The following is a 24,024-nucleotide window of genomic DNA, read 5'->3' as shown; positions in this document are numbered from 1 at the left end:
CACGGACCCTGCAATCATCATCTGAAGCCCTTTTTTGTGTGCCTCCTCCACAAGGAAATATGCTTGTCCAGGGAGTGGCAACATAAGAACAGGTCTTTTCTGTGGTGGCTTCCTATTTGTTGAATGCTCTCCACAGGGAAGCTCACCTGGTGTCTTCATTACATATCTTTAGGTGCCAGGCAAAAACATTCCTTTATAACCAGGACTTTGGCTGATTAAGCTATCCATGACCTTTTATTTATTTATTTTTATTTTTTTGTGGGTGGCTTCTTTTTTATTTGTTTTTATTATGTTCCACATTTTGTGTTTTCATTTTGTAATTTTATGCTGTAAACCACCCTGAGGTCTTTGGGTGAAGGGTGGTATATGAATGAATGAATGAATCTCAGATGACTGTTTGTAGTTAGACGTTCTCAGCCTCAGTGGCATTTTCCATCATAAAATAATCAGTTTTAGTTCCTCACTAAAAAGCTATGTACATTCTTAGCGGAAGACAGATAATACTTGAATCTCTATTATAACAAATGGTGATGAGAAACCCATATGTCCTTTCGGGGTGTGTGGGGGGGGAGGGGACACTGTACAGTTTAAAGTTGGCGCAAAATGGTTTATACAAGGCCTTTTATAGCCAACAGTTTAAACAATTTTGGTTAGCCTAAGTGTGCAGGCTAAAGTTTAACAGCAAGAAAAACAATCCTATTCTCCAAGGGTTTTAGAGAAAATTAGCAACCAGTCTTTGGGTTTCTTGTACTCCTACTGTTGCTCTATCACATGGTATCGTTGTATTTGGGGGATTGTTGGAAATTGCCCTGGGATCACCGTGATGTGATGAAAGACAGTCTACAAATTGACTCTATCTATCTATCTGTCTATATGTTATGAGTTTGTAGGGGGCCAGATCCCCAAAAATTCATGGGTCTAATAAAATAAAATTTAGAAATAATCAATGCTTGGAGGGTTAAATTGAAAGTTAGATTTTAAATAATCTGACTTTGCTTTTCTGTGTCCAGGGAAACGCCTGGCAGATGAACCATCGAGAGGTAATGGCCAAGTCATTGACCTAACAAAAGACAAGGAGAGATGCCATAAGCAAAGCTAAAACTTAGTGCCAGCCAGCAAATGGCTGGAGTGCCACCCTGAGCTCTGGGTGGTTAGCAAAATACAATGCCATAGTGGGGAGGATAGGTTTTGCAGTTTGGAGGATGTAAGTAAACTCGAAAATGTTTCAGTTTTGCAAGCTGGAGAGCAGAAGCCAGCGCTCAAGGCAGGCAGTCTGTTTTACGCTGTTGAGATGGTCTGGCATGATGTTTAGGGTCTCTTTGAATCCAAGGCTGCAGCAATGGAAGGAAGAGGAACCTCTTGAGATGTGAATGCTCTGCACTCTCTCCATCTAGGTTGAGATTGTGTATATGTGCACAACTAACCATATTTCATAAAGACATCACAGTCTCTGCTGTGCCTCATTGTCCAAAAGGAATAACAGATTCTGTTATACGTGCCTGGTACTCCTGCAACCTCACACCACTCAAAGATTGGGGTGGTGTGTTTTGCCTATCTTCAGAGGGTTGTTTTCCCTATCTTCAGTAGGGAAACATTGCTTCCCATTGATGAATGATGTGCCTAAACCCCACCGAATGCATTACTAAACAACTCAGGACCAAGTTACTTGAGAGACTGCTGTCTCCCTTATACACCTAGCAGGTCACTGCAGTTTGTGGGGGAGCTTCTCCTACAAGTTCCAAAGATCTCAGAAGCCTGCTCCATGGTAATTTGAAGCGAGGCTTTTAGTGTGGCTACCCACAGTATCCCTGTTGTGATACAACAAGCATCCATTATGTGCCTTCTGTTTTTATTGTACATCACTTTGAGATGATTGTCTAGAAGGTTGTTAATAATAATAATAAGAAGAAGAAGCCAGACAACTAATCCCAAAGGTCTGCATACTCTGTAAACTTTGGAGACAAGATGGAGGGTTTTGGTCTTTTGTACCTGCAAATTTACACACAAATATATATACCATATTTTTCCATGTATAAGATGCCCCCATGTATAAGATACCCCCTACTTTTGGGGACCCCAAATTTAGAAAATGGGCATATGCACTATCCATATGCCCCCAGATTTTTAACCTTATTTTAAAGTAAAAAAACCTAGTCTTATACACGGAAAAGTGTGTGTGTGTGTGTGTTCCCCACCATTTCATCACAGCACTCTCCAAGCCCACTTTCTTAATACATGGAAAATATTTTTAGTGGTGATGAAATAGATTTCCCCTTCACGTCTGACAAGATGTCAGGAGGGCAGTAGGCTGTGAGGACTTCCATCCTTCCACCCAGGCTTCTTGATCCTTCTAAGGTTTTCCTGACCTCTGCTGCAAATTATTAATAGGCAACTTCTTCTTCTTCTTGCCATATTGCCCGTGGATGTTGCTTTGGATGTTAACCACAGAAAGTGCAGCTCCTATGGTGTCACACAGGAAATGCTGGCTGCTGGCAGCCATAACTCAGCATCACGGTGCCACTTCAAAGAGTTTGCAAATCATGACCGCTGTGCAGAAATGAGTTCCAGGGCAGGTTTCTGTGCTTGACAATGGCTGTCGCTTGAATAACAAGTATTGTTTTCTTGTAAATAAGAGCAAGAACTATAGAAGCTAGGGCCTGATGAATCCAAACATGGTTTTCTCCCCCTTTCTTTCATAGCACATTTTGCCCAGAGCCCTTGAGTGAAATACAAGCCCTTCTTCCGAAGGGAACTTGGAGACAGCCGCTCTCTGCTTTGCTATATGGCTCTCTGCTTCTCTTAGCAAGATTAATGTCATTATCAAACTCATTCTTAAGATGCCACTTCCTCCATTTATCTTCAAGCCCATGTGTCTTTCAGACAATGACATTGACCTCTCCACCAAAAGCTGGAGAACAGGCTATTTATTATAAGCCTAAAATTAAATTGCCTACAATGGTAAGCTTCTTTTCATATAGGGGAAAAAATATAATTGCTGAGCAGAGGCAGCTTTGTAAGAGCTGGTGAAGTGTGGGTTGTGTGCCACAATGTCTTGGGTCCAAACCTTAACTTGGACATAGACTCAATAGGCGTTCCTGGACAAACCTCTGTGCTTTAAGCCTCAGCTTTACACTTGTGATATGGAGATAATGAGATTGACTTTGGAAGCCCTCGTTCAGGCCACTAGAGGTAGGAACATAAGGAGAGCCCTGCTGGATCAGACCCAAGGCCTGTCTGGGTTTCTTACCGTGGCTACCACATTCTTCTGGGAAGCATACAAACAGGACACGACGGCAATAGCCCAAATGGGACTTTCCAATCATTGGCTGCCAAATACTTTTAATGGAGGTTATCATAGAATCAGCCTGGGACCTTCTGCACACAAACCATGTCCCTTACCTCTGAGCTGCAGCTTCTCCCATGAGAGAGATGGTAACCGAGGAGAGGGCTTCATCCATGGCGGTGCCCCAGCTGTGGCAGACTGTCCTCTGTGAGGCTCACTTGCCACTGCTTCACATGGCGCATAGTCAAACAGTGGAACTTGCTCCCGCAGAAAGCAGGGATGTCCACCAACTCAACTTGAATGGCTTTTAAAGAGGATTGGACAAATTCAGAGGACAAGACTACTAGCCATAATGGCTGCATTCCACTGTCAGAGACAGCACACCTTTGAATACCAATTGCTGTGATTCACAGGGTGGCAGAATGCTGTTACACTCATTTCCAGTTTGAAGGCATCTGATCAACCCCTGTGAGAACAGGATGATTCAGCAGGCCTGTCTTACGTTCTTATGCTATTTTTTTACGTTATTTACATCCTGATTGTCAGGAGTTCAGCCTAAACTTGAGTAGGACCCTGGCAGAGACACATGCCTGACTGGCATGTTCTCTCCCTCCTGGTCTTTCATTCGGGAGCTTCAAAAGCTTTCTTCAGCCCGAACATCACAGCGACCGATGCCAACAGACACCGGCACACTTAGGGATCCGCAGAGTTTGCACAGTTGCATAACAGACCTCAGCAACTCAGCATTTTGGCTAATCTACTTTATTTACATATAAACACACACGGAGCACTGCAGCATGGCTCCCTCTCTCTCTAGGATCAGGCAGCAAAGAGAAAAAGAACAAAGGACAATAGTCCCACTTCACAGAACACAGTAACACAAACATCCTGTCTCCGTCACTTCCCACTCTGTGGAGTCAAAACATATACCGTCATGTGAAAGACAACAATCCTATGACTGCAATCATAGATCAGGAAATCTAACACTGATATGGCATGGTGTAAGTCCTGCCCTCCTGTTCCACACATCTGCACCTATTTTAAATCCATAGTACTTGCCCAATGCATCTTTTACTACAGGGTTCTTCAGTTGGTGTGTGTGTGTGTGTGTGTGTGTGTGTGTGTGTGTGTGTGTGTGTTGGAATCTTTCCCTGAAATCCAAATCAATATACAGCTAAGGAAGCCACAGAGCCTGCTGCCACAGTTTAAGTGTGTCAGTGTTTCCATCTCCACTGGGGGAGCTCAGCCGACCTCTTGACTTCCTCTGCATTTGAGCCGCTGGTGTTAATAACAACTTTTCTCACCAAAGTGATGGGCAAATCATCTACTTCAGCTGGCATGTTTTAGCTGAACTGAAATTTGGCAGTCAGTGATGTTTTAGCAAGGGGGAAAAAAACACCTCTGCTAATCATTTTCAGCATAGACATATCTGAAATCACTGTAACCTCAGGCAGTCTTGGACATCAGATGCCTGCAGGCTGACTTCAAACTGATTATCCCTAATGACAATCCTGATAGAGAGATTTCTGTACAAAGATGAACAGGCACTTCAGTGATGTTGCTTCTCACATCAGGAATGTATTTCTTCATGTTACACGTAGGACATACATTAGAAAGAAGGTGTCTTATGTGCAAATACTATCCAAGAGTCCCTTTTCCTAATCAGGTGTAATGTACTGTGGTTTCCGGCTAAAGATAATATGGTTCTTCAAAGAAGCAGCCATCACATGTTGGGGTGAGGGGAAGCCGGGTCTTAGACATCAGACCCGACTCCCTCTCCGCACTGTCAATGCACGTACCAGACACATCCCATTAGCTGCAGGGGAGAAGGTCCTATATATGTAACAATGTTCGCACACCAAGCTCCTTCTTGTGAGAGAGGACCAGTGCCAGATTTACATATAAGCTAAACAAGCTATAGTTTAGGGCCCCACTCTCTTGGGGCACCCCAAAAAAGGAAAAAACCCTCAATGTATATTTCCAAAATATTAGAAGACATCTGAAGGCATGTCCTGTTTAGGGCAACTTTTGATGTATGATGGACTATTGTATTTTAATATTTTGTTGGAAGACACCCAGAGTGGATGGGTATAAATAATATATTATTATTATTATTATTATTATTATTATTATTATTATTATTATTATACAAGATAAAAAACAAAATAAAACCTACATACAGTTAGAGCTTAATAATTATTTCCCCTTAATATACTTCTTCTCAATTGTATTTCACTATAGATATAATTCTATTAGGTCCATAAATTACCATATAGCATATATTCAACACAAAAAACAGTGACAATTTGTTGTTGACAAAGGACAGCTAGACATATAAAGGGCCCCATTACTTTCAGTAGCTTAGGGGCTCATCAATCCAAAATCCGGCCCTGGAGAGGACCCTGGGCCAGTCAGGATCCCCTCTTGCTCTGAGGAGCTCTATGCACTTATATTGTTACCCATGTAAGGCCCTTTCTATACTCACCCAACATAGCGATGAGGGGGAATCATGAGTCTAGCCCTCCTTCCCCTCTCAGTACATATTTGTTTAATGGCAACTAGACTCCAGTTGCTGAGGAGATTTCTTCTTCAAACTCTCCCTTGTGACTAGTCAGTTCCAGCCCCGAGTTTATAAGCACAGTGTTTGCGAACATCTACACACATAAAAAGGTAAAGGGACCCCTGACCATTAGGTCTGGTCCAGTGGCCGACTCTGGGGTTGTGGCGCTCATCTCGCTTTTTTGGCCGAGGGAGCCGGCGTACAGCTTCCAGGTCATGTGGTCAGCATGACTAAGCCACTTCTGGCAAACCAGAGCAGTGCATGGAAACGCCGTTTACCTTCCTGCCAGAGCAGTACCTATTTATCTACTTGTACTTTGATGTGCTTTCGAACTGCTAGGTTGGCAGGAGCAGGGACCGAGCAACGTGAGCTCACCCCGTTGCGGGGAATTGAACCGCCGACCTTCTGATCGGCAAGTCCTAGGCTCTGTGGTTTAGACCACAGCACCACCCGTGTCTACACACATATCTGCCATGTATTAACTGGGGACATTGTATTTGTGCTGGGATTTCCAGGACTGTCTTACGAAAAATTAAAATGCAATAAGGTCATGCTCTAAACTGGTCATCTGGCTAAATTCCTTCTTTTGTAAAAAAAAGAAAAAGAAAAAAAGAGAAAATGTTTGAAACTTGGAACTGTTTTCTTTATGAAAGTGGGGGAATCTGGGAAACACTGTAATTATGTAGAAATAAATTTGCGAGTGCTAACTTATTGCTAGCTCCAACTAGTGGGATATTGCATAGATGCTTTTAGTTATGATTGTTGGCAGCTGGTGAAATACAAAGCCTTTTCCCAAAAGTAGCCCCTCTCTCCCCAAGTCTTTATTCCACCTCTTCCTGGCAGCCATCACAGAGCGGGAGCAAATATTTTGAAACATTTAAGTATTTATTTCCCTCTATAATTTCCCATTGTATTTTCCATAACTTGTATTTAAAAGGGGAGGGGGATAATCTATTTTCAAACAACAGGGATAATGATTTCTGGGTGTAAAGTACACAAAGCCAATGAATCTGTAGTTGTGCTGTAGTCTAGGTATTGAATAAAACATGACTATTGACTGACTTTGTATAATTGATTGTGACAAATAAGTGATTATAGATGTGAAAAGAAGGGTGCTGTTTGTATAATTTTTGCAACTAATCTTAGCAATAATTCCCATCGCTCTGTAATTTATTGGCATTGGGATGGGCAACAATGAACACAAAAGAGCAATCCGCGTTTACACTGTAATTTAATCTCCAATAATAACTTCTAAAAATATAACAATAAACAATCATAACCTCAACATGGATCTTGCCTTCAAATATTCTAATAACTCAGGAATAATACACAGTTTCAGTGAACGTACAAGAAAATAGTGTGCCCTTTATGGTGCCTGCTAAAAACATTCTTGTTTAGACAAGCCTACCCAGAAGTGTAGTACGTTGAGATAATTTTAATCCATTTTAGTATTTTCACTTTTGCATGGTTTAAAGTATTGTTGTGATTTTATCCTGATTTTACTATTTTATCTATTTTTTAAACTGCTTTGAGGGTTCCTCCCCACACACAAACAGTGTATAAATAGTTTTATGAAATATAGTTCATGCATTATATTTTTCTTACAGAGGAAAACAATGCCCAACCTGGGGATAACATAAATGATGATGATGTAAGGAAGGAACTGCAGCTCAGGATAGGAAAAGAGGTGGTATGGGAACACCTAGCTACTTTAAATGATTTCAAATATCCAGACCCCTTTGGTTCCACGGTTCTGGAGCAGGAAAAAGAAAAAGCACCAAGGAAGCACTGCTGACACGAGGAATCTTGCCCCTGTGAAGCACTGGCCTAAAATCTGGCCATTCCCAGCAAAAGGAATTGGATGCCCTGCTCCCTTTTGCTCCTTCAAAATCTCCAGTTATAATGTCTGCACACGGACAGGCGAAACAAAGGATAATGGAGATAGTATTATACCTCCTAGTGCCTGAGGATTTAGTACCCAGGAGAGGGAGTGATGGTTGAAAAGGGGTGTAGAAGGCTGTGTAATTAGGATTAATGGGATGACATTAGGCAAGGGAAAATTTACACTGAATATCAGGAAGGGAGAAAAACCACCTGACAGTGATATTTATGAGTCTGAGGAATGATGTCCCAAGGGAAATGGCTTGAATTGCTTAATTTATTTAATCTCCACTATCAGACTGCCAGGAACGAGCCATTCAGAGCCCATTTTAGGAAATCTCTGAATTCACATATGCAGGTAATAATCAAACAGTAGTCATATCTTGTCCAAGATGAGAAAAAGCACCTATGACATATGTGGCCAATCAAAGTGGAATTTCAGAGTAGCTGTGCTCACCACATCTGAATTAATGGATGGGATTTTAGAGCGAGAAGGCCTATTAACTGGATCCAATTCTGAAAATTATTTTCACTTTGGACTGGATCTTTGCAAAATACCAACCTGCAGGCAAGGTATTAGGAGGGACACAACGAGGTGCTAAATTGGTTGAATCATATAGGGGGGAATCCTATGGCAAGATTCACCAGGATGAACAGTTCAGGTTGTAGCAGATCTCATGCTCAGTGGGCTAATTCCTGCCTCAGGGAGGCCCAGACAGTGTTACGTCCCGAAAGATACACTGGGGTAACTTGCTCAGCTGGCTGGGCCAAATCTGGCTGAGCCCAGGTGGGTGTAATTCCCCCAAGGGGGGGTGTAGCAGGGTGGGACCAGAGAGTTGGATCCTGAGGACATTCAGCTTGGACCTGGCAGCCTGGCATAGAACACTATTTTAAAAGGCTTTTCCCCCTTTGTCGGGCATAGGCAGAGGAGCAGCTCCACAACTGAATGCAATTTGGATCTGGTGTAACATTATGATGGCTTAATTTGCAGTATCTTGCATTATAAGCAGTGTCCTGCTTATTGTGTTGGTAGGATTGCTTCCTTAGCTACTATGCGTCATCTGCTCTGCTACACAGGTTGCAATCCTATACTCACTAATCTGTAAATCCAATTGAACTCAATGGGACTTTCTTCCGAGCAGACATATAGACAGCGCCAGATTTACATATAAGCTAAACAAGCTGTGGCTTAGGACTCCACTCTCTTGGGGGCCCCAAATAATTTTAAAGGGAGAAAAAAACTGGATGTACATTTCCAAAATATAAAATAAAAAACAAATAAAATAAAACCTACACACAGCAACAGTGTTTTGCATTGTGTAGGCTCCTATGATGTAAGTAATGGGCCCCGCCTGCTAGCCTGCTCCCTAAAATATCACTGGTTTGCTCATTTCTATATATAGGGTGCCTACATTCTGCATGTGCAAATGGCTTTAGATACCTATTAGGTCCATAAATTACAATATAGCTTATATTCAAAACAAAAAACAGTGACAATTTGTTGTTGACAAAGGACAGCTGGACATATAAAGGGCCCCATTACCTTCAGTAGCTTAGGGCCTCATCAAACCTAAATCCGGCCCTGCATACAGGGTTACAGAATAATCAGTAAGTGGGAAATAGATACATAAAAGAGATTGATCAAGTCTATTCTTTGGTGAGAACTGAGCCAACTTATTACAGAGGGCGTGGAGTGTGAATATTTAAACAGTCCACAAAATCAAAATTGCATCTGAATCAAAATAATTTATTTCAGAAAACTTAAATATGCCAACATTACAATTTTTTGGGTGCTACGTTAAGACCTTCCTATTGGACCCAGCATTATGGAAAAGAACAGCAGGTGTTTTGTTGGGGAGGCAACTAACAAAGTGGAAATGGCTTTTGCCCTCACTTGCTGCAAACAGGCCCAAGTGCTCTTGCACCGTTCCACACAGGTACATGCACAGAACAGAAATTGCCAGCGGAAAAGTGATAGAAGATAGCGAGATGTATTTTGCCAAGCTCCACCTTCTGGCATGGGTGCCAAGCAGTGGGATCACAATAAATATCCATGACAAAAACATGAATATATGGAAGCTTACATGTCAAAAATGCACACAGAAAAGTCAGGTCGGAATGACGCATTTGTGATATAAGTCCACTATTTGGAAGCACACTCACAATAGTTGGAAATCACCTGCCAAATACATCCCCACCACCTAATTTATTAATAAGGCAGTCAAATACAGGTTGTAGCCAAACAGATACATCTGAGCATAAATCATATATAGAGATAAAAACTTGATATATGCAATAGGTGCTTGGTACTTTTCCATGAACTCTGATTCTACTTAGAGACGGAAATTGAAGCAGCCAGATAATTCTTGTTACATCTTTGCCAATCTGTAAAAGCTACTTGAATCTTCTTTTTGTTTCCATCTTGGGCATCAATTACTGTTACAATCCTGGTGGGTTAAGAAAAAGGAAATAAAAATAACCTATGAACTTTCAATTTTTAAAAAAGTCTGACAGGTTCAATAATCAAAGGATCTACCCTCTGGATAAGTCTTGAAACTAGATTTAAAAATAGGCAGTGTCACATAACTCAGAGTACAGTAAAAAGAGAAATCTTAATGCATCTGACCAATTAAAGAATTCCATAAATGGAAGGAAGGAAGTCCTTCCTGACCCCTGTACCAATCAGCCCTTGACCTTAAACATGATAATTGATTACTTTCATCTTACAGTAGCATGTATAATTACAAATGTTATTATTGCTCATAAAATTATCTGGTACTTTCTAAAATCCTTCTATAAGAGTATTTGACTCCTTGACCTCTAAGATAGTGAATTCTGTAGGATTAAAAAAAAAAAAAAACAGATGGGGAAATATACTATTGTAAGTGTATCTCTCCACCAGACTGCAATATTTTTAACAGAAAGCAGAGAAGGAAATTCCGAGCGGCAAGCAAATCCTTTCCTGCCTAGCATATATATCTCTCTGACACATGGCATAAACATCAATGAAAATGGTGCAAATATTGATAAAAAAAATATAAAGCGAGTAGCTTCCAAGTGCTACCACTATCCTTCGTTTTCAATTATTTGCCCTTTAAGTTGATGGAGGGGTGGAGATGAGACTCCAGCCCAACACCGCTTCTTCTTTCACTCGGTTAATAACGTGGCTGTCAGGACGGAGACTAAAGGAAACTCATCAGTTTTTCCTCAGAGCCTATGAAGGTCATCCTGCAGCACGACCTCAGCAGCCCCTTATATACACACATATTTGTGTACAATATACACTGAGAAACTGGACATCTCCACTCAGTCTCTGCATAAGAGCCCATTTCAGACTGGAAAACATGGAAGCCGGGCATTTAGTAGCGAAGAAAGTAAATAAAGATTGTTTTCACTCTGATTCCATTCTCTCTGCTGGAGCTTGGCACTGGAAAGTAAAAGTGAGTCCCCCCCATTTTAAAAAAAATCAAACTAAGGTAAGGGTAAAAAGGTAATGGACCCCTGGACGGTTAAGTCCAGTCAAAGGTGACTATGGGGTGCTCATCTCGCTTTCTGGCTGAGGGAGCTGGTGTTTGTCCTCAGACAGCTTTCCAGGTCATGTGGCCAGCATGACTAAACCGCTTCTGGCACAACGGATCACTATGAGAGAAGCCATAGCACATGGAAATGCTGTTTACCTTCCCGCCACAGTGGTACCTATTTATCAACTTGCACTTGGCAGGAGCTGGGACAGAGCAACAACAGTTCACCCCGTCACAGGGATTCAAACCGCCGACCTTTTGATCGGCAAGCCCAAGAGGCTTAGTGGTATAGACCACAGCGCCACGCACGCTTAAATCAAGGTAAGCCTATGTGGGCAGAGGATGCAGATTCTACAGTATCCAAATACGACAGTATCCAAAGCTCTGCCAAAAACCATGGTGCAAGATGAGAGGGGATGCCTCTTTATCATTTTATTGCTGTCCTGTACCAGCCTCCCACTGGAACCTGGGCTGGCATATTTCCTCCCCTCGGTTCTGGGCCCCATCCCCACTCTTAGCTTTGTTGCCTTTTTTGCCCTCGCCACCATTGGGGCACTGATTGCAATAGGACTAAAGTAGTCAACCTTTCCACCGCCACTTGGGAAAGTACCTGGCTATGGACTTCCCTTTCTGAAAGCAAGTCTCCCTTTCCAGCTGAAGATGGAAATCCACTATATCTGATGGCCTCTGGATTGCTCTCCCTGTGATCACTGATGCCTCAGGACTTTAGGGAATCCCTGATCCAACTCAAGATGCCTTGTTAGTATCTCAATCCAACTCAGGAATGTGACAACCTCACCCAAATCACGACGTTCCTAAACATGTTTTATCTCTAAACACTCATTTTAAAACACATTACAAGGGCTAGCCCTTGTAAGAAGGTGAATAGCAGAATTTTGTAATACCTGGAGTTTTTAGATCATCTTCAAGGGCCAAGCCATACTGAAAGCATAGGAACAGTTGCAGTATTTCATGCCATTTTACAGTTCGAATGCAGGAGTGTTTATTCCCTTCCTGCAGAACTGTGTTTCTGTTGGATTCTGAAGACACTCTTTACACTGGTTTTTCCACACATGTGAGAGATATTTTAGGACCAACCGATAGTGTCTTGATTGTAATCTGTTGCTACTTTATAAAATAATGTATTCTTAAGTTGTTGCAACTTACCTGGGGGCTTCCTGGTGGCAGACAAATAAGAAATCTAATCGCCATCATCATAAAAAATATATATTTGATTTTACCTGCACCTGTACAGGGGATTCTTACTCTCTGCTTCAGCAGCTTCTACAAGCCTCCCCATCTTCTGTGCCAGAGGATGGAGCTTTTAAAAAGAAGCTACATGCCTTTTGGCTATACCCCAGTCCCTGCAGCAAGGCTAGTTCTTCCCTGCACATACAATATAATATGCAGGATGGAAATCATGCTACGGAGGAGCATTGCACAATCAGTTATATGTGGTAGAAGCATGCATTGATTAATTGTCTGGAGAAGCTCTAGAGCATTGCTCAGTGCTGTATTTTGTTACATCATTGCGTACCAAATGGGTTTATATATAAATAGCTGCTCCAGGACCATTAAACCATTGTATCATAGAAATGGAGAAACCTCAAGGGTCAGTGACTCCAACCCTTACCAGTGAGGCATGATTCATTACACCTAAACCATTTTTGACAGATGCTTATTATGTTGCAGGGCAAGCAACAATGATAAGACAATCTCCAATGGTGAGTGTAGTTTTACCTCAACAGAAATGGGCTGTGGACAGATTCCCTCTCCTTCTCCCTCCATGCACACACACACACACACACACACACACACACACACACACACACCAGGGAAGTGGTGAAACATGGGAATTGTGAATGATGTGTGTGCTCACCCCCATTTCCATCTGTGTGCACAAGTCGTGCAGTTTTTGTAGTGCTCCAAAATTGCTTTGACTGAAGATAAGAGTGAAACACACACACAAAGTGCATGTGTATCCCAGGCAATTATGCCTCCATCATATCAGCTTCAACATGTCTCTAAAAAAATGATCATCAACTACAGTTTTGGGATCGACTGTTATACCAAAGGATGGAGACTGCATTTATACGTTGCTATTTATTAAGGGTTGCTGGGAAATGTGATTCTGAGTGATAAACTACAATGCCCAGAATTCTTTGAAAGGTAAAATGTGTTTTGAATGTGCTTTTAAAGGTATGACTAACATAGCCATAGTGTGGGGGCACATGAATAAGGGCCTCATGTAATTTCAGGGTCTGGGGCGGTTCGTATGCGGAAAGGCAGTCCTTGGGGTATTGCAGTCCTGAACCATTTAAGGCTTTATAGGTCACTTCATGGAATGGTCTGGAGAGAACCACAGTCTCACGTGCCTGCTGTCCTTCCTTCTAGGATGGTACACTTCACCCTCAATGCCTTATCTCCTTTTGTGCACTATGAGAGCTGCATAAACAGAGCTTAATGGTCAATATCCATTGCACTAAGGATAGGTTGGAAATTAAACAATATAGAGGATTGGTTCCTGTGGGAGTGAAGAAATGTAACCCTTTGTTCAAATGTGTCTCCCTTTGGAAACATTTGTATGCACATCATGGACCTATCTTCACATCGTCTCCACAACCTATTTTAGTGTTGTTGTTTTTAGTTAGTGAAATGGTGTGAACTCTCATAACCCCTTTGTCCTTCCTTCTACTTAGTGGGAGTCTTGGAGTAGAGTGTCTGTGGAAAACAGCCAGGACACCACACTAGTATGCCTTTTTCAACATACTGTTGTCCCAAGCATTAGCAAACCTATAACACTTAAGCCACAGATATTCAATTTCACTAAGGCCTCTTAGAGACCCTAAAATATGAAAGCATCACAGTAGGTCCATCTTGCGTATTTTGGCCTCCAAGCAGAATCAAAACCTCTCTTCTAATTTCCAAATGCCATCCTCATGTTAGTTACCCAGCAGTTCTCTCTTATATAAGCCTGGAATCAGGCAGAGAACAAAGGGCCAGTTGTCTGACTGTTGTGAGAGGATGTCAGAACAAAGCTGACATATCTAAACTCGCTATCTAATTAAATCTTTTTAATTATCTCTACCAGCTCCAGATCTCAGTGTGTGTTAATAAAAAGAGGGATGCACCTGTGAAGTAGTTAACCATTGGTCACCCAGTCTGAGGAAAGGCTATCATAATAAAGGAGAGAACAAGGAGGAAATGAAGAGAAAGCTGTAACTAAATGGTGGTCTTGTGAAAGGGAAGCCTTTACTACAATATTCATTAGTTTATCTCTTCATTCATTGCCACATTAATTTAAAAGAGAGACTGTTTTAAATAGCCAAAATGGCTCCAATGATTGTGGGTAGGGTTGTTGTTCTTTTTAACATCACAGCTTCTGCTTGAAACTTCCAGAACTGATTATTTCAGCATTTGGCCCTGGAGAGGCCAAATGCGGTGAGGGAGTTTCTAGCGCAGTCTCTCACTGCTTCAGATGCCACCAGAGCCGCCTTTCCCATAGGGCTTAGTGGTTTGTTGCGCCAGGGCGCCAGCCTCTCAGGTGCACCCAGTGAGTGGGGGAGCTTCGCAGCCTTGCCAGCGGCCTCCCCTTTCCCTGCACACCTGCCAGCTGCACCCCCAACTATCTGTGGTAATTTTGGGGCGCTGGGCAGATATTTGCACCCTGGCGTCGCATCTGCTAAAGACGGCGCTGGATGCAGCTTCACTCAGAAAAGCGCATTGACTACTGGGTCTTGAACCTGCACCCCATCTCTAAGCACTTCTGTGCCACAAAACAGTTTTAGATGATGTGGTTAAGCTAAACTTGCTAAGAGTGCCTGCTGTTTGTGTAGTAGCTGAGTCACTCTGATGACATCATACATAATAATGCTGTGATGTTGCACTGGTACAGAGGTATTCGCTTGCCTTTGCCCTGGGAGAGCAGAGAAAATATTGAGACCCATAATTTGTCAAATTGTCTTTTAAAGCCATCCAAGTTGATGGCCAACATCACATATTGTGGGAACGAATTCTTTCTTTTGCCTGTCCTGAATCTTCCAGTGCTCGGCTTCATTGGATGTCCCCCAAGTTCTAATATTAAAAGAGGGGAATCCTCTCTCCACTTTCTTCACACCATGTATAATTTTCTGTTCACCTCTGTTATGGCCCCACTTGCTTGTCTTTCTTCTGGACTAAAAAGCCCTACATGAAGTGCAGTCAAAAATTACCTAACTACAAATGCTTCCCATCCATCCTTGTGGGAGTTTAGACCTTAAGACTTGCAAAACTGTTGGATGATTCTTTGGGGTTGCCTGTCAACCTGTCCCTTCCCCAGATATTGTAGCTGCAGGATTTATCCCTCCATTTTTCTCCAGCTTCTGGCACCACTCCATCTGCTCTAAAAGCAATAACCTCCATTTTAGACAGCTGTGGTGGGTGGATTTTATGACTGTTTAACATCACGGAAGCATCCCAAAGTAGCTTTTGGATCCAGAGGGGGGTTCCAGGGACTTCACCTTGTGCAAGTGGGCAGCCATTAGAAGCCAAGTGCTGCACCCTTACGAAAGAGACAACAGACAAAAGGAGATCAATAATCAGACTGTGCATAAAAGAGATTTATTGTTTAGCAAATGGATAGTGAAAATGTCAACTTTTAGTGAGGGCTAATGCTTGTAAGGGGGCTGGGCCAGCCTCATTTCTGCCTCGGTTTTACTTTGATTGTGTGGGGAGGAACTTATTGGAAAAATGAGATTCTAGTTATTTAAAAGAAATGAATGAGACCCTTGTGGCTCATCCCCAAAGCTAATTTGATTCAGGAGGAGCTTTCAAATGTTCCTTTGGAACGCCAGAAAAATACCTTCTGAATACCAGTTGCTTGGAATCATAGCTCTTGCTCTCAAGTCATTGTTTGTGAACTTCTCATGGGAATCTGGTTGGCCACTGTGAGAACAGGATAGTGGAGAAGATGGGCCTTTGGCCTGATTCAGGAGGGCTTTTGTTAAATTCTTAACTTCAAATTTTTTTATTTTTTTTTTAGGGTTCCCTATGAATACACTTGACAAGTCCAGTTGGTTAGCATGGCATCTTCTTCCTAACCCTATGCAACCACCCACTCCTCCCCAAGCAGGTGGCATCTTGGAGAGGGGTGAGTGTGTAAAATGGGCTGGGAAGGCTAGGAATACTTGAGGAATTCAAGTTTTGTGAATTCTGAAATGAGCTGATGTGATGCATACTTTCTGGACTAATTGAAGATTGGATCTTAGTTCTCTTCTAGAATATTCTGAAGCAGGTCTCTGCTCAAAAATATATATCAAATTACATGTAGGAATGCATATTTTGAGAGAAAATGCACGTCATGTTACCTACCGTAAACCCACAAATTACACACATTTAACTTGTGCACATATGAGCTTGGCAAAAAAAGGAAGGAAGGAAGGAAGGAAGGAAGGAAGGAAGGAAGGAAGGAAGGAAAGGGGGAGCAGAAAGGGGTTGGGCATCTTGGATAAAGGACTTTAGCAGTCCAACCCACCATTGCACCCAATGCGCTTTGACTATACATGATTTTCAATTTAGGCACGATCTCCAAAACATAACCACTGCATAACTTGTGGTCCGACTGTATTTGAATACAAATTTGCATGCAGATTTGTTTGTTTGTTTGTTTATAACTTTGCAGATGACAGTGGCATATATGTGCCTACTCTGATTCATGTGATGACTGTGGCACCTTTTGAAGCCACCATCTTGGGAACTGGGGCATATCTGGATTCATGTAAGTAGCACCTCCAGGTTATCCACTAAGATTGTAAGGGTCCCTGTGTATCAACTCAAGGCATATAAAGCCACCAAGTTGCTGAAGCTAAGCAGGTCTGTGTATGGTCAGTGCCTAGAAGGGAGACTGCCTGTGAACTTAATGTATGTGGCAGGATATACATTAAAAACAAACAAGCCTGTTGATGGTGCATATTCCCGCAGTCAATCACATGAGAGGCACCGGCCCAAAGTGGAGATGTTTGATTCAAAGAATCATCTTATGAAATAAATCAATTATAAATAAATTATAAAAGTCTGTTCTGCTTTAAACTTGCATAGAAGCCTTGACTATGCCAGAACACTGATCAGCAGTAGTGCAGTGGAAGGGAAATGTAGGCAATGGGAGCTCAGGGACTTTTTTCACAGCAAGAGTGATTATGTAATCTGCCAGCGCACCAAGGTAATTGATGGATTCTTCCTGCTATGGCAAGTAAATGAAGTGATAATGGGGCTTTCAAGTTTGTTTGTGACAGATTATCATGGGGAAAACCAGAGAATGAGGGAAATTATCAAGCAGAGGCTAGATTTTTTTTTTTTCCATTTACTACTTTCCCCTTTCAGTTTAAGTGGTGATATAGCCTCACAAGACTGCCTTTGCTTCAGTTGACTGAAGATGCTTTGTTAAAGCTCAATGTGCTTTACAAGTTAAGCTGGTGAAGTCAGTGTGTGTGTGTGTGTGTGTGTGTGTGTGTGTGTTTATACCAAGGGTTGCCAGCTTCCTTGGGTCCATAAGTCCATTTGCAATCCAGAGAAACTGCTTCTGGTGCCACACAGAGGCCACAACAAAGCACACACTGCTGGTTGCACCAAATTACTTCTTTCAAGCCTAATTTCAGCAATGGGGGAGGGGTCTCTATGGGTGCATTCACACCTGTGGACACAATGATGGCAATTCCTGGTGTGTGTGTGTGTGTGTGTGTGTGTGTGTGTGTGTGTGTGGTTTAATAGATATAAAATGGATCAGCACTATTGCCTGCATTTTTGGACCATCTTGGGGGGCAGGACTCTGGGGACTGTAATGATGTGCTGCTGCAGTTCAAAATTTACTACTTCACCACGGCTGATTAGCTTCTTCCACGAATTCTCTTACCTCCATTGATTCCTTCTGGTGCATTCCCTGGGGTTTCTAATCACTGACCTCCAGCTTTATTCCTGTCCTTGATATTCTGCTGGATTGCCTTGGCCTCTGATCTAATTATTTTCCTACGCACCCAGTGTGCTCCTCCACCTCTGCCATTGTGCAGACTCTGAAGCAACACACCATCTGAGGACATTTGCAGTGTAGTCAGGAATATGACAGGAGATATATATGGCTAGAAGATGGGGCCATTGAGCTCTAAGGGATAAATTAGTTATCTGGACTTGACACTCACAGGATCCATTTACAAGCCCTCTTAGAAGAATGTGAGGACGCGGAGGAAGAAGACACTCACCAGTGACATCTGAATTTTCCACTCACCAATGACAGCAATAGAGTGGCCAATAGAATTTAATGATTATGAAAATCATACCAGGCACAAGCACTATTTGGTGGTCACTGAACAGGCAACTTTTAAACAACATCATTTGACTTCCTCCTTTTCACCAAGGCACAGTTGCTAACCTTATTGCCTTCACTTTGACTTGGGCCTCCTAGACTTAGAATAATAAAACTGGAGAACTGAAGGAGATCACGAGGGTCATTTAGTCCAACCCCCTGCACGCATCTTTTTGCCCAGTGTGGGTCTCAAACCCACAACCCTGTGATTAAGAATCTCATGCTCTACCAACTGAGCTATCCTCCAATAATTTCCCTCTGTCATGATTGTGTTGCAGTTTTCTGCACAACTCTTGGACTGTAAGGTGACCATTGAGAGCTATGGTCCCCCTTTTTAGTTCATTCCTACCTTGCATTATTCCCAGGGTCAACTGGAGTGAGGCTAACTGCTAGAAATAGACGGCTAGACTAGGTGGCCCTTTGGGTAGACCTAGCAAGGCAATGTTATGCTTTTAATGACTATTCACAATAAAGGACAGGATAATTCTAAATTGATGCTCTTCAACTTTGGGTCCTCAGATGTTGTTGGACCTAAACTCTGAACACCAAGGTACCCTGGGTGCCTCCTTAATATATAGGAAAGGAAAGGAGCACGGTAGTGTAGCACAGTGGTTAAGAACATTCGCTCTGAAGTCACTAACCCAAATCAAAATCCAGCCATGAATTCAGTTAGGGTCTCAGAAAATTAAAGGGGGGTTAAGGTGCAATGCTGTATGGGAAAGCAATGCTTCCTCATAGGGGAGTAAGAGTTATTATCTTGGAATAACTTAAGAGTTATTGTCTAGGGAAATTACTTCACCCATGGACTCCTTGTTTTTATAAATCTGTGGTGTCACAAAGAAGACCACATACCTTTGGTCAGTGGGTATTATATGGGAAAATATAGATGATAAATTGCAGCAGTATATAAACACAAATGAATATTAGTTTCCATAAACATACTCTCCATGGAATTAGCCACACACAATGAGTATCTTGCATTATAGTGCCTGTAGGCTTGAAAAAACTTATTAAAAGAATCTGGGTAATTTTGTAATTCACACTTGGACTGCAAATCTGATGGAGCTTGCAGTAATATTTAATGAAATATTACATTGTTTAAAGTGTTCCCAATGAAATATGCTCTTAATTGATTTTTGACCTGTGAAAAACACCGCCGAGAGAGAAAGAGAGGGAGGCAGGGAGATGAGATAAGATATTACTCAGACTTCTGTTTCATCTCCCAAGCACCATTTTCTTTCCTGCATGTCCTTTTCCCCACATGAAAACAATGTGACAACGACAAGCACAGCATGGAAGATGCCACAGAGCCACTTAATAAAATCGCTCAGTGGGACTATAATATGGCAACACTATTAACATGGTAAATAACATGGGTGGATATAAAAATATGTAGGACTGAACTCTCATACATTGCCCACAGAGTTCCAATATAAAAATACGGTAGCTTTTATTTTGAGTGCATGATGGGAAAATGTTCTTTTGGTCACACAGTTGTGCACTGATCACTCTCTCTGGATCCAGGACATGTCATTATTGATCATTTATTCTTTATTAAATTTCTATACCACCCTTCATCCGAGGTCCACAAAGTGGATTACAATATATAATCAGAGAAATATATAACATAGTATCAAACAAAACAATAGCCCCCATGCCTGCAGCCCATTCTTGGCATGGCATTTCTCATCTCGTGTCAAGTCACATGCCCAAGTCCCACAGTGCCAAGGAGACTTGGTTGCCCTCAGATAGCCAGGCCACCCAGCCTAGTGCGCAGAGATGTCTCTTGGGGGCAGAGCAAGGCCAGAAGGGGGCTACCTTTCACCTGTTTACAGGGAGCTGGGCGTTCAATCATTCATAGACAACATGGTTCTGGGTCAGGGTTTCATATGCAGTCGAGCTCCCTTTGTGTGATCTATTCAAAGTCAGCCCTCAACACAAAGGAAAAGGTCGTAGCTCAGTGGTAGAGCATCAGTTTTGCACACAGAAGGTCCCACATTTAACCCCTAGCATCTCCAGGTAAGGCTGGAAAATATTCCCTGTGTAGAATATCCTGAGCAACAGGGACTGTTGGTCTCACTGGTATAAGGCAAGTTCCTACGTGTCTCCAGAAACCCAGCAACAAAAATTTAGAGAAGTATCACATTTGCAGAGCCATCATCTGCTATTCTTCCTTTGGCAACTATTCAGATTCAAGACAGCCACTTGCAGAAATCCAAGAATCTGTCATTTCTTGCCTAAGTATTTGTTCCTTTTCAAAGCATTTGTTTTCCAATTGAATGTGTATGTTAAATATTTGACTAGCAAAGTCATTGTTTAAAGTTGAACCTAAGGTGGGATACAAAGGTAATTAATGGATGGATGGATTGTCTAATAACGCTACATGGTGCGAGCCACGCACCCTCATAGAAAGGTCCCTATAGAGCAGACAGCTGTCCCTGGTGACCCTAACAAGTGAGTCCCTCTCAAAAGGAAGAGTCAATTCAGTGGGAAGAGCCCAGCCTAGTCCATGTCTCATTGAATAACAGAAGGGAGAGAAGTTCAGAAAGAATTATGCTTTCTAGCATCAAATATTTTTTTCATGAACTGAGAATTTCAATCAAATGAAGACTCTGACTTCTGTGTACTCAGAATCCCACTCTTTTATTGTCCGCTAGGCATACTTCAAAATCATAGACAATTACTCATGAAAATATTTATTTTTTGATATTTCTCTCACATTTCTCATTCTCTCAGACTCTCCCTTCTTCCATCAAGGTGAATGTAAGCATTATGCCTGTTAAGACTACATGGCACAAACCTGTTCATCTGTAGGAAATTAGATAGGGATCAAAGCCAAGTCAGCCTGCCTGTCTTTGTCCCTTTTTATCCCCATCTCGTTTTTTTATTGTATTTTATTTTATTTTCTATTAGAATAGTCATTAATCTTCCTCATGGATGCACCACACTGACATTCGAGGTCTTGACTTCCATAGCATTGCTGAAGTCGATTCTTCTCCCTGAGTTTTAACCCACCCTTCACAGCCTCACCAGTTTGTTACACAGTTTTTGATGAGAAGGCCAGGGAGAGTGAGGTCATGCGAAGCGGAGATGAGAGGGAAACAAGAAGAAGGGGAGATGCAGAAACTCCCACAAGGAACTCCAGATCCCACTGAAAAGGTCAATGTGTATTTGAATCATCTGCACTGCTCCATGACACAGATATACACTCAGCCCCAATGTAGAGATACTTGATAAAGAGGGTAATGGAGTGGAAAGATTGTTGCAAGAATGAAATAGGCCCCTCTTTTCCTGGCCTCCCATGATGCACCATTTTGTTGCCATGGTGATTTGAAAAGGGATTTTTGTTGTTGCCGCCGCCGCTGTTGTTGCTGCTTTGGAGGGCCCTCTCTATTCCTGCTAACCTTGACCTTTTGTGGGGGCTTTTGTGTGAGATAAGGAATTCCATTTCTTCTTATCTGGTCATGGCTGACTGCCTGGCTGGCATTGATGAAGGCAAGAGGTGTACCAAGGGCTGTCTCAGTGTACAGATGCCAAATGGATAAGCAAAAGAAAATAATGTAAGGGTGGTTAATTAAGGGTGATACTGCAAAGAACATGTTTCTTGGGTGCTTTTTTTTGCTGAATAATGAATTCTGTATGCTTCAGAAAAAGAAGAAATTATTAAATATATATGAGAGCAGGAAATGAAGGTCAGGGTGGTATGATTGGAAATGTGTCTGCGATCAACCACAAAGATGCCTTGGGGACCAACTGATAGGGTATCCAGGTTCAATTAAAAAGAAGCACGTGTTGCCATGGCCACAGGTTATGTTCAATAAGTCACACAAGCCACTTCCTGCTTGCCTTCCCAAATGAAGAGCGGTTCACGAATGGGAAACAACTAATGGTTTAGAATAAATTTAGGCAGGTTGAATGTTTCAGTGACACTGAATGTTGGAGTTAACCAGCCAAACCTTATAGAGTGGTCACTGATCCATCCAGGATAACAAAAGACAAGAATCAACCCCTCAAACTTACCTTTTCATCCTTGGACCTACTTATTTCAGACATGACCTTTGTTCTTGAGACAGTTGTCCTTCTGAGAAATCTTTTGAACACTACTAAGAAGCTGCCAAGCCATTTTTTACTACACATCCGAGGTATAAGCTTCTGGGTTTTGTTTAACTTTTAAAAGGAGCAGATGAGCAAGTCCACAGGGACGTCACAAAACTTATGCGTATTTGACAAACAGGCTAAGCTTGATTGTAACAGCAAAACGAAAATCACATATCCACTGAAAGTGACACCCACCCACACACCTCAGTGAAAGGAACAAGATGTTGTACTTCTCAACAGAATAAAATTACATTTGATAGTGAATGAGAAAGCCTTGCTGGATTCAGACAGCTGTGCACTTCAGAGTGACTGTCTATTTATAAGGAAGACCATGCAGCTCGGTGCCCTAACAGCAGTTTCTGTTAGTGATAGAAGAAGTGCGTTTAACAACAGCAGTTAACAACTAGTATGTGTTTGTGGGGGACATTAACTCAGAAAAAAAACGAATAAGCAAATATAGGTGTTGGGTGGTACTATCACTTCTCGTACCATGGTGGTTGCGCCACCAACTCTGCCCCTGCTTCTTGTAAAATGCCCCGTGGTAAAATGATTCTAAATTATTTGTATAGAAACACAAAGATGACTTGCTAAAGCCGTGTGGTCTGGGCTTGGAATGATAAGCCCAGACGTCCTTTCTGGTTGGATTCTCATGGTGGAAAAGAAAGGACAAAGGCATTTGTGTAATCTCACTGTATACAAGTTGTACAAGTGACAATAAAGTATTTCAATTTGGTAACTTCCTTCCAAGGTGAGGGGGTGTGACCTAGTTAAGTTTGGCAGGACTGCTTAGTCTATGGTCTTAACCCCTTTATACATTAACTGGAGCTAAGCAGGCTGGTTATATGAGGCCAATATTTATCCCACAGTTTTAAAGTATCATCAAAATAGCAAGCCAATTTCATAATGAGTTTAGGAGCAGCAATATTCATCCCCATCCCAATCTGAAACAGCTGTTTGGAAGACTTGCAGTAGCTCATGTTCTGTTGAATATGTGAAAGCAGCCCAACACCTGTCAATACTACAGCAGTACAGAACTGGCAACAGTTAGAAGCAAAATGAAGGGAGATGTCACAGAAATTTGCAAGGTTACACAGTTCTTCTTCTTCTTCTTCTTCTTCTTCTTCTTCTTCTTCTTCTTCTTCTTCTTCTCCTCCTCCTCCTCCTCCTCCTCCTCCTCCTCCTCCTCCTCCTCCTCCTCCCCCTCCTCCTCCTCTCCCCCCACCACATACTACTACTACTACTAATAATAATAATAATAATTTATTTGTACCCCACCCATCTGGCTGGGTTGCCCCAGCCACTCTGGGAGGCTTCCAGTATATATAAAAACTTAGTAAAACAAGCCAAT

This window comes from Podarcis filfolensis, assembly GCF_964270895.1.
Source record: "Podarcis filfolensis genome assembly, chromosome: 5".
Taxonomy (NCBI): Eukaryota; Metazoa; Chordata; class Lepidosauria; order Squamata; family Lacertidae; genus Podarcis; species Podarcis filfolensis.
Note: the sequence above shows the minus strand (reverse complement) of the source record.